Source organism: Suncus etruscus, chromosome 3 (assembly GCF_024139225.1).
Source record: "Suncus etruscus isolate mSunEtr1 chromosome 3, mSunEtr1.pri.cur, whole genome shotgun sequence".
NCBI lineage: Eukaryota > Metazoa > Chordata > Mammalia > Eulipotyphla > Soricidae > Suncus > Suncus etruscus.
In genome coordinates, this window is record NC_064850.1 from 166,750,190 (window position 1) to 166,763,083 (window position 12,894).

General features: G+C 35.5%; 1 non-coding gene across 1 annotated transcript; it reads right to left on the minus strand.

Annotated features, from left to right (window-relative positions):
• Positions 1 to 11,570: 11,570 nt before the first annotated feature.
• LOC126004600 (U6 spliceosomal RNA) lies at positions 11,571 to 11,677 on the minus strand. Its single transcript, XR_007493870.1, has one exon. It is a non-coding gene; the product is annotated as a U6 spliceosomal RNA (small nuclear RNA).
• Between the last annotated feature and the right edge of the window lie 1,217 nt (positions 11,678 to 12,894).

Here is a 12,894-nt window from a genome sequence, read left to right on the forward strand (position 1 = left end):
TATTGTAAATGATCCTTCTTTTAAAGTGAGACTCATTTGGTTAATGTTTGCCCTAAATTAAGAACCTAGCTTGAGGTTGTACCATGCTCAATCATTCTCCTAGCTCATTTGGGAAAAAGTCAGGCAATTTTCTAGAACTCAGATGTAAATTTGCGCATACTGCCACTTCCTTTACATGCAACAAATTTATTCTCCTCTCTCCTTATGAAAATTACTTTCCTATCAATTAACTTTAAAATGGACCCACCAAGGGCCTGAGCAGTTGCACAAGCAGTAGGTCATCTGCATTGCATGCACTAACCTAGACGAACTGCAGTTCTGCCTCTCAGCATCCCATAAGGTCACACAAGCCAGTAGCTATTTCTGAGTGCATAGCCAGGAGTAATCCCTGAGCATCACTGGATGTGGCCCAAAAATAAAGAAACAAAATAAATAAATAAATAAAATAAAATGGACTCACTTTAAGATAAGTGCGACTTTAAAATGCATAGGAAAGATACATTTCAAACCCATCTCAGAGAGTAAATAAAATTAGAAGTTGTTAGGATGGGACCTAGTTAATCTAACAGTTGCAGTTTCCAGCATCATGGCATTGACTGTGACCAGCTCCCTCTCCCTGCTCCTCAGATCAATTCTCAGGCTCACACACAAGCAGGTATGTCCAGGTTGTACCTGCAGCAGCATTTCAACTTTACTCTTTGGGTTCCACCCTCATCTCCTCCATCCTATCATTTCTTTCAAGTTTCACAGTCTGATTCTTTCTTTGCCTAGTAAGACAAAGCTAGTATGAATGAGACTAGTGATTGGTCCCCGAGTTTTTAGTTTTTTCCCATTTTCTATATTTCTTCCATGTTCAGAAATAGACACTAAAGTCTGTAATCTGAGAATAATTTCTTCAAGGTAAGGCAGGGACATGTTTGGGTAATAGCCTTGTGAGTGACCAGAGGCAGAGTCTGTGTATTTTTAACCAGCAGGCATCAAGGTCTATAACCACATTTTTCTATGGGCTGTACTCAGCCCCTTGCTGGCCGAACTAAAAAGCCCATAAATAATTTGGAACAGAAAAAAATGGAAAATGATGACTACACAAATACAAGGAGAATTTTTATGTTTTCCAAACCCCAGAAGGCATTGACAGTTTCTCCTTGGCCATAAGTTATCATTCTTCAGAGAGCTACTAGAACTTTGTCATGGGATAAGGGGTTTGGAAAAGACAAGTCTCATAGCCCAGACCAAAGTTGTGCATACTCCTCTCTTATATCTCAGTATTTCATTTTGAATATACTTCTGCTCCCATGCCTAAATTTTCCTCCCTCACCTTTCAGGTGTTTTATGTTGATAAGCCAAAAGGAATGGCCAAAAGGAAAGGTTTCTCCATGATTACTTGATGAATTTGCTGGACGGTTTTCAACTGCATCCAGAATTTAGGGAAAGTCACTTTACCAATCCCGCCAGAAACATATTGATTCCCATCCTGGTACTTAGCAGATAAATCCCCAGACTGATTAGAGTTACTATAAGATAGTATTGCATCAACACACAAGGATTAATGATTTAAAAGATTGTCTAGCAAAATGTGCAATACTTGATCCTATTCCAGAAAATAAGTAAAAGTATCTATTTTTAGGAAGAAAAAATTTTTTTCAGGAAAAAGTACACTTTTTCATAATGAAAATAGGCAGCTATTTTATTCCTTTATGATTGTGAATTGGGTGGAATGATCTTAAATGTCTATAAAAATATAAATATTATTATTACTAATGGTCTAAAATGGACATTATATTTAAAAGATATTACAAACAATAGATTTATATCCTAATTTAGAGAAAAGAGCCATTTTAGAGTCAAATCAATATGTTGTCTCTTGAGCATCAAAAATAGTCATGTTTTATCTACCACCCATAGTAACTTTGTCATTGAAAAGACTAATCTGTCACTAGAGATAACATTATGCTATTTGGCTATTATTATTTTTTAATTATTATTGTTATTATTATTATTATTTTGGTTTCTACTCACACCCGGCTGTGCTCAGGGGTTACTCCTGGCTCTGCACTCAACATTCACTCCTGGCAGGCTCAGAGGACCATATGGGATGCTGAGGATTGAACCCAGGTTCATCCTGCATGCAAGTCAAATGTCCTACCACTATGTTAGCGCTGGCCCCTGACTATTATTTTTTAAAATATTCTTGGTTCTGTATGACATTATTCCTGGTGGGGTGCATGGGACCTTTTGGAAGTGCCAGAAATAGTACCCTGATCAACCATTTGAATGAAAATGCCTTACCCAATGTACTATCTATTTGACCCCAATGGTTTAGCTATTTTATTTTATATTTTTAAATTTTGTTTTTATTGATTGACTTATTGACTGTTTTGGGGGCCACATCCAGTGGCAACCAGGGGCTACTCCTGGCTCTCCACTCAGAAATCACTCCTGGGAGGTTGGAGGACCATAAGGGATGCTGGAATTGAACCAGGTCCCTCCACGTCTGTCACATGCAAGGAAAACATTCTATTGCTGTGCTATCTCTCCGGTCCTATTTAGTTATTTTAAAGGTATAATAATCCATCTGTTTAAAGAGATATTTTACCTTTCAAGTTTTCTTTTCAAGGTAAAAATTCTCTTTCAACACCCCCTTCACTAGTGCAACATTCCCACCACCAGTGCCCCCAAATTTCCTCCTCCCCGACTCCTTGCCTGTATTCAAGGCAGTCATTCTATTTATCTACTACTACTACTACTACTACTACTACTACTACTACTACTACTACTACTACTATTGTTGTTATTTCTCTAACTGGACTTCTTTTCAAGTTTACAGGAATTCCAGGATTTTTAAAAAATCCTTGCCAGCCAATTTGTCTTCTGCATTTTCCTTTATCTGTTATTTACATTTTCTCTCAATTATAATATTTCCTGTCTCATGCCTTCTGGCATGACTTTATCTAGATCTTATTCTTAAAATGAACTGCTTTCTGTTAAATTGTGGAATTATGTAAATTTATGTGTATTTTGGTGAAGCTTTCCCTTTCTAAGTCTAGGGGTTTACTCCTTTTAGTAGCCTTTAGAAGCTCAAATGGATACTGGAAATTTATGCTGTATAAAAGAGGATAATCACAAATACTTTGGAGAATCAATATAGATATGTGGATTAAAACTAGAATACTGACACTTATCATAGACTTTTATTTGGTGCAAAGTTTAATAGTTGCCTCTTAAAATCACTATCCTTTCTTTGTTCCTGAAGAAAATTAAAAAAGCAAGGATTAACCTCAGTCAAAATGATTTCTTTAAATTTTGAAACAAAATGAGTTCAGTGATGTGTGACTAAGTCTGAGTGATATTTTTAGGATTAAAAATATTCATTAATAATGTGCAAAGGACTTCCTTGCATAAGAATGAATTTAGTGCCCCTTCCTGAGAAGCAGAGCCTGCCTTGCAGAACATGCCTCAGTACATTTGTTTATAGTCCAATGCTGCTGCAAGCGGGGGCGAGTCTCTGTCTTCTAAGTCACAACATTTTCAAGTCACAGTGAAAACCTGAAACTCTTGAAATGTAGGGTTAATAAATAAATCACTCAGCACTGAATTTCCTATTCAATCAAGTTAAATATGAACAGAATGGATTCTAACAGGGAGCATCACAGATGCACACACATGCACAAAAGCCCATAAATCTAGCTCTTTAGGTTTCTAAAGGTGTTTTGAATTCCACCATTAAAACCAAATACATGTTGGTTTAAGAACTAAAATATTTTCAGATCCTTTGAGAAGTTTCATGTGTAAGACCAGAATCACTTAAAATGATGGCAGCTAATATATTTTGAGGGGCTTAAATATGTTTTTGTGCATTGGTGTTATCTCCTATAACCCTTACAGTAAACCAATAGAGTAGCTATTAGTGCCATCCCGTTTTAGATAAAAATGTAGTGATTTTCTCCTTGCAATCAAATTTCTGGGCAGTATTGTAGCCAGTGTAAAATAGAGTAAGGGTTCTATTCTGATAACTGGTCACTTAAATGTCTAGGTTTCTCTAACTAATATATCACAGCATGAGCATGATGTGGAGGACACTTTTACATCATTCTTGACAATTAACAGAACCAATTTTGGAAGCAGAGTTACAATAAAGGATACATCCCCAAAATAGAAATTGATGGAAGATTTAATAGACCTGATCTAAAAATAAAATCAACTATTAATGGGATATCCAACATAGGTTTATAGAGCATGGGTCTACACTGTTGTTTCTCGTTGCTTTACTGGATGGTCACAGTTTCTAAAGACAGTTTTCTATCGAGATTTCTTCATATATTTTATAGCACCTTAAATATACAACATTTTCTCTGAAGCACTTCATTATTATCCAAAAAATTGAAACCACACATTGTCACTCTTCACTTTTTCCCCTGAGTACTTTTGGGAATGTCTGGAGAGTGTTCAAAAATATTTAGTCAAAAAAATCATTCAGATATAAATGACCCTAGATCTCTAGTTACAATAGTGGGATGCATTCCATTGACTATAGCAGTTTTTTCTCATGTTTTAAAATAACTATAAGAAAAGATTTTGAAGAAAAATAATAGAGGTTTTTTTTTTTTGTTGTTTGTTTCGTTTTGTTTTGATTTTTGGACCACACGGCAGTGCTCAAGGGTTACTCCTGTTCTGCACTCAGAAATCATTCCTGGAAGGCTCAGGGGACTATATAGGATGCTGGGAATTGAACCCTAGTCTGTCCAGGATAGATGAGTGCAAGGTAAATGCCCTGCTGATGTGCTATTGCTTAGGCCCCTAGAGTTTGTTTATTTATTTATTCTTATTGTGGCCAAATTGAGTTACAAATCTTTAACAGTAATATTTAAGGTACATAGTGATAATGAATATGAAGAAATCCCACCACCAGTGTCGTTCTCCCTCCATACTTTTTCCCAGCATACATCCCACTTTTTCCTCCTTTACCCCCCAGTATGCTAGTGTAACTGGTCCCCACTTGTATAGCTTTTTGTAGATTGTATATCTATTCTGTTGTCATTGACTTTGGGTTTGGTGTTCAAGACTGATCATTTTTTATTTCCACTAAATCTTCACATGACTGTCTAGTCTGGTACCATCCATTTTATCCCTTCAAATTATGAGGCTGAGCAAGATGGCTTTACTAATGTGGCTCTGCTGGAAGTATAAGAAATGATAAAGAGAAGAAGGAAAAAAAAACCCTAGAAGGAATCTTTTAGGTGTTATAAATAAGAATTTAGAAGAAGAAGAAGAAGAAGAAGAAGAAGAAGAAGAAGAAGAAGAAGAAGAAGAAGAAGAAGAAGAAGAAGAAGAAGAAGAAGAAGAAGAAGAAGAAAGGGAAAAAAGGAAACAAAACAACACAAGAGAGAAAAAAAACTTTTATAGCATTTTCACTATCTGTTCTATCTTATTTGTTTAGTAGAAAAAGGAAACTACCATTCCAGAATGGAGGCGGCGGAGGGAATGGGGTCTGCACTGATAATGCTGTGGGGTAGTGGGGCAAGGACCACAGATTTGTTTCTGGTTCTAGGAGAGCTGTGCAACTGGACCTTCCTGAGAGTGCACTGCTGTCAAGATACCTCAAAATTAAAATATTGAATGTCAATTATTTTGGTTGATGGGATGGATACAATTACATTTTATTTTATTTTAATGCTTTTATTATTTTGGATTGTTTATAATAGGAGTTATTTCTAGGGATAGAAGAGTAAGTTATCCTAAGACATTATCTTAGAGGCATAGTACAGGGAGTGTTTTTCTTGCTTGTAGTCAACCAGGGTCCACCCTCAGCATCATTTATAGTAGTAACCTGGGCCACAGCAGGAAAGACTCTTACGCACAAAACCTGAAAACTGAACCCCCTAAAAAAGTTACCAATCCCCTTATAAAGCAAAAAAGTCCTATATATACGATTATGAGATCTTAAAAGAAAGTAGGTGATATTGCAAAGTCAAACATTTGATTAGAGAAAGCTCAAAAGACTCTCTCAGACAGGGACCAAAGAAAAATGTACCCAATTATGAAGACAACATTCTTATAAGGCTTCACTACTTAGGAGAGGATGCTTAAATAATCTCTTGTTCTTATTCAAGGACAACGGAATATATAACTGTAAGCAAAGAGTATGTCTATGACTGGACTGCTCTGGTCTTGCATCTAATACATAATCTTAGCTGACATTTCCGTGTGTATACTATAATAAAATGTGCTCTTCTATTTTAACATGAAAATAAATACTCAAAATGGCTGCTAACAATAGCTCAAAGCTTCAGCATTCTTCCCCATCCACTCACCAAATAATTGTTTTATAGGTAAAGGGTAAAAAGAAATGGCAATGTATAAACTAGATTACCCACTAGTGAAGATGTGAGTTTCTAGAAGATCACTAGACAGTGATGTTTTGAAGTACCCCTAAGCCCTGAGCATTTAAAAGATTAATCAGGATATATTGAAATAAAAGATATATCTGGGTGTCTGTAGCAGGCATGCAAAGTATTCTTTAGTTTAGGGAGGAGATCCGAGTCTGTTTATTATATTATGCTATTTGCCACATCTATCTAATGTCCCAAATGCTCCATTTCATGAGTTTAATCTCATGGAAAATGTTGTTAACTATCTGACAATAACTTCTGATTTTTCCACAGTTTCCAATTGAAACTATTATAGCTTCTTATTCCACATCTCTGACCAGATATTGTGAGAAATTGCCTTGCTTTTATGAAAGAGAGAATCAAGGGACAAGCTAAAGCAGTGACTTGGTAAGCTATTGTCAATGAGAAGCATGATAAACATAAACAATGATAGTTAACATCAAGTACATTCAAAACAAAACAGTGATCATTGCTACTCAATAATCAAATATGTAGGAAATACATAACAAAATGCTATTAATTATTTAGTGAATTGTTTATGACTTGGTAGGTTACTGTCTATTTAGAGCATTTCAATATGGTAAAACTTAAATTTAAGAATTACTTGAAATTTACAGAAAAGGAACTAACTTATTCTAAGGGAATGACCTTTCATAAGCTAAACAGAATGATTTTTACTATTGCTTTTTGTAATTTTGAATTTATTTTAGTGACCTTAATATCATAAAGATATTCATGAAATCTATGATAATGATAATAATAGTAATATTTTTAATGTAAAGGAACAAAGTTTTTCTTTTAGGAAGTACTTTAGAGTGGTAAATATATATAGGACATATCAAGAAATGATAATAAAATACCCTGATGCTCTACAATAAAAGATATTAACAACAGTTTGCTATACTTTTCTGCACATACACACACACACACACACACACACAACTGTAGAGAAACATTGATTTACTAGATGCTGTATAGGTGTTAATCCATTATCTCTATCTACCTACACAGAGATAAAATGATTTGGTAGCAAGCAGAAGTTCTGGATCATGAATTGTTCTTGAATGTTGGTAGATAGGAACCATAGAGATACCATTGCAGATAAAGTACTTGTCTATTATGTGACTAATCAGGGTTCTAATTCCTAGAAGTATAAATGGCCCTCCAAGAACTACTAAGAGTAATTCATGAGCAAAAAACAAGGACAATCTTCTGAGCCGTAATCCAAGTAGTCAAAATATACACCCCCAATAAAATAATCAACCATGGATACTTGTATTTTCAAACCATCCCCAATGTAGCCTTTGTATAATTTGTGTCTTACAAACATTTAGACTCTAGCAATGGCAACATTAGATGTCTCTTATTTTATCCCTTAGTAATACCACCAAGTTGTTCCACAAGTTAGTTTAAACTCCTAGAGATTAGAATTCTACACACAAGGAGGCCACTACCTTCCACTTAAGGTTCCTATCATCTTTCTTCCTTAAATTTTGAATGTTTTAGAGATAAGTGAATATATGTAGAAGTATATTTTCTATATCACTTATATCTGACATCTATGGTCATCTCCAAAGTTGATGAGTTTTAAGCCTAGCATCTAATTAGCAGAGCCATTGCACTCTTATTGTAATAGACTACTCACGTTCTAATATCCCAAGGGGTCTATCAAAAAAAAAAAACCCTAAATTTCAAAAAGAATATGAATTTTGATAGGTCTGAACAGTTTCAGTCACTTTGAGGCATTATTTTAAAACAGGGCTACAGATACAGTTCCAGGAATCTGGGGTAGACAGAAAGATCAGCAGTGAGGCCCTATTTGTGACTCAGAAGAACCATTTTTACACAATATCAGTGAGCCCAGAGAATGGCTGTTAAGCTTCACTCTATGGCCATGCATTTTTCCAGTCAATGAGCAACATTGCAACACATGAAAAACAATACCACACTGTAGCAGTCAAAATGAGAAAGCAACACAAAACCTCTCCATATGGGGCTGGCGAGGTGGCGCTAGAGGTAAGGTGTCTGCCTTGCAAGTGCTAGCCAAGGAAAGATCGTGACCGCGGTTCAATCCCCCAGTGTCCCATATGGTCCACCCTAAGCCAGGGGCAATTTCTGAGTGCTTAGCCAGGAGTAACACCTGAGCATCAAACAGGTGTGGCCTGAAAAAAAAAAAAAAAAAACCCTCTCCATATTAGGGAATGAAATGCTAGTTTTGAAGACCCAACTAGCACAACTATCAGCCACTTATTTGGTCTCTCTGATAAAAAGTTTGACAGAAGATTTTGATAATGTTTAAAGAACTCAATGAAACCATGAAACAGCCATAGAAATACAAATAAACAAAAAATATGAAAGTAAAAATAAGAAAATTTAAAATAGAAATGACAAAACTGAAAAACATAGCAGGGGAATTGAAAAACTCAGTTGAGATCTCACGAGAAGAGTAAAAACTGCTGAGGACAGAATCAGTTAGTTCGAAGATGAGCTGTATAACACCTCTAGAGAAGAACAGAAGTTGGAAAGGAGTCTTTAAATAAGCAAACAAAGATGGAACAATCCTCAAAATGAATATACAATAGACAATAGAACTTTAAGATGAATTTAACAAAAACAACAGAAATATATTGGGGTCCCAAAGAGCTAGGAAAGAATGCCATATGAAGAAATAACAATAAAAGGCATCATTGCTGAGAAGTTTCCAGAACTGAAAAGTGCACGTAGCCACATCTGGGATGCCAGAAGAGAACAAGCTAAAAGAGACCCAAATTAAAACAACCATTCACATCCTAGTTAGTCCCAATGATAAAAACCATAGTTAGAGATGGAATACTGAAAGCAACAAGATAAAAAAGTAAATTGCATACAAAGGAACATCCTTAACAGTTATAGAAGATTTATCAAAAGCAAATGTCAGGCTGGAAGGCAGTGATGGGATATAGTGAAAAAACTCAACAAAATAAATGCCTAAGACTATTTCCAAGACAGATTCTTATTATGGTTTGAAGGAATTATACAATGCTAAAGGGAAAACAGCAGCACATGAACTTTATGGACTCAAAACAAAATTTATGAGAACAAAAGAAGAGTATTTTAAAATAAGACACAGCCCACAAACACACCAACATCTATCAAAAAGTGCCACATAATTACATGACTATATTTATTCTTAATATAATGGACTAAATGCAGTAAAGAAGACACAAAGTGTGGTAAAGTAGATTAGAAAATTGAATACAACTTTCTTTTGTCTGCAAGAAACCCATTTAAATAGCCAGATTAGATACAGACTCGATGTCACAGCTTAAAGGACAATCCATCAAGTAACCAACGTACTTAAAATGACTAGGTTGGCAATACTAATATCAGATAAAAAAATACCTTCTGCTTAAAAAGTTTATGAGATAGAGAGGGTCATTTTTTATAATTAATGGATATGTACATAAGGAAGTAATTATACTCCCATCATTCATCTGATAAAGGATTAATATATAAGGCACTAGAAAAATTTAACAAGAAAAACCATCTAACCCTATCCAAAAAAAAAAATGGAATAAAGAGATTAGCAGAAATTCCTCAAAGAAGAAATATAGTTGGTCAAATGGCACATGAAACAATAATCCATGTCATTACTCATCAGAAAGATGTAAATCAAAATAACAATGATATATTATCTTATAAAACAGAAAGTGGTACACACATTAGAAAGAACATCTACACCCAAATCCAGGGTCTCAGATAGGTACACCAACAGATAACCACTGTTAAATGAATAGGTGAGAAAGGAACTTTCATTTACTGCTTAGGGAATAACTGACTGGCCCATTTGTTTCTAACAACATTAAAAACTATGGACATATACAGAAAACTTAGAATTTGAGCTCCTATATGACCCAGCAATACTCCTCCTATGAATATAACATAGGAACCCCCCCCAAAATGTAGAAAATTCCACTATGCCTGTATATTCATTGCTGCATTATTTACAATTACCAGAATCTGGAAATAGCCATACTTCACAAGAACATGTGAGTGGACAAAGAAACTATGGTACATCTACACACTAGAATAATACACAGCTGTTTTAAAAAATTAACTAATGAAATTTGCATATACATGGATGAATATGAAGAGTATTATCCTGAGTGAAATGAGTCATAGCAAGAGGGAAAACCATAGAGTGATCTCACTCATTGTATAGCATGGTAATAATACCTATATGCAATAGAGATGTGGATCAGGAGGACTGGATCATGGTAGGAAGCTTGCTACAAATTGTGGGGGTTGTCCTATTAGGTCGGAGAAGGTGCCATTGTAACCATGAGACTTGAGAACGATATCTCTAGACTAGAATGGTCACATGCTAGTAATATGTATTATATCTCTTCATAACAATATTGTGAACTGCAATGCCTAAAGGAAAGGGGGTATTTGTCACAGAGACAGGTGGGGGTATTTGTCACAGAGACAGGTGTCGGGGCAGAGAGAGGAGGGAAACTGGGAATACTGGTGGCAGGAAATACGTACTGTACAGGTTTGGACATTGTATGGTCAACATGAACAAATTAGTAACTATGTCTCAAGGTGATTCAATTAAATTTATTTTTTAAAATTGAGAACATTTAAAAATATAAAGGGCTAAAGATTTTGGAAGAGTGAATGAATCCAAGTCTTCCTAGATGGACTATTTTTGTATAGTCTTTTCTTGGAAGCAGCTGACTAGACACCAGAAAGTGCATTGTTCCGACTATTCCTTGCTAATCCTAGTGCAGTCCCTGTGTCACACTCTCCAAAATATCCTCCTTGCAACAACAACAACAACAACAACAACAACAACAAAAAACCAAACAAACAAACAAAAAAAACTGTGCTGTACTGCATTCAGAAATCTCCCAAAATTTTGCTTCCTTTTTGGTGTACTTCTAGCTTAGGGGCCATATCCATCACTGCTGGACAGGAAAAAATTCAAGGCTTGAAGCTCAGAGGATTGTGAAGTACCAGGAATTAACCTAAGTGCCTCTGAACCCCGTGCCAGGCCCTTCTCATTTTACTTCTGAGAAGATGTCCCTGGAGTAGTGTCTTATTTCTTCTTTTCTCATTTCAGGAGACCAGTATCCTCACTGCCTTGTGGAAGTCTCTTCAGTGGACTCTGGTCACACTGTGTAACTAACTTTTTTTAAGAAAAATATGGAACGCTTCACGAATTTGCGTGCCATCCTTGTGCAGAGGCCATGATAATTTTCTCTGTATCATTCCAATTTTAGTATATGTGCTGCCGAAGCAAGCACATAACTAACTTTCTTTTTTGGATGAAACTGAGTATTTCTAAGGGATCCGGACCAGAGGACCCAAAATAAGACTAAAACCTGGGAAGAGTGTTTGCAAATATAATATTACAGCCTCTATCCAGGTCCATATTGGTGCCACTCATTTCACATTCTGCAGTATATTGAATGAAACCTGACTCCTGCTTTCTTCAAAATTGTAGGAAACAAACACAAAGGCCCCAGAAACTTCAGATTAAGGGAGGGTATAAATTTGTTTTTATAGAAAGTCCCCACTTAATGCTGCTGGCAGATACTTGAAAATGGACTTAAAGCAAGATAAATTTATACAGTAATCTAAAAGGTCTCTAAAAGTGTTTATCCCAGCTCTCACCCCTCAACCTCTACTTCAACAACATTATAACAAAAGGACTTGAACAAAACAACATAATTTGGGGACCTGCTGAACTGTTTACAGAAGCAGAGCTCAAGTTTTCTAAAATCTGCTCTAGAGCATTCTCTTCCCATTATTTTTTTTATGTCTAAGTTGTTCAAATTCTTTAGAGTTCCATTGTTAACCTCAAGGGCTATCTGCATGTTGTGTATTCTCCTCAGCTCCAAGTGCTACATTGGAACTCAACCATTGAAAAATAACCAGAAAGAACGAACAAGGAAAGTATTTTTTATTGTGATGCAATAACCCTTTAACCCCCTTTAACCCCCTCTGAGATATGGAGACTTATGCTAACCTTTCATTGAGTTGAGGGTTCAAAAATCCCTTATATCATTTTCTGTTTACAAACATTTTTACAAATCTCAGAGGCAATAGAAAATATGTTAGATTTTCCGTTGATTCTCAAGTTTCTGCTTTTACTTGTATTATTATAGAACTCTAATGTACTTGTAAAGTTTAGATCACCCAAACAAGAAAGTTCCGTACAGAAAGAACATTCTATAATCTTGTATTTAAGAACTCAGTTGAAGAGAGTTCGTGAATTATCAGAATCAAATAAGGAGTTTTTAAAAATTTTAGTTCTTGTCCTAATCCTGTAATTTCCTTTTATTGTTGTAGAAAACAGATTAGTAAAACACTGAAAGGGTCAGATAAAGAAGCTAGGTAGTCAGACATGTATAGGAATAGGGAGAGAGTGAAAGAGAAATGAGGTTGGCATTTAGGTATCTGAGTTGGGAGTCCAAATAAGGGATAACACCATTGATTGAAATATTAAAAGCTGAGAAAG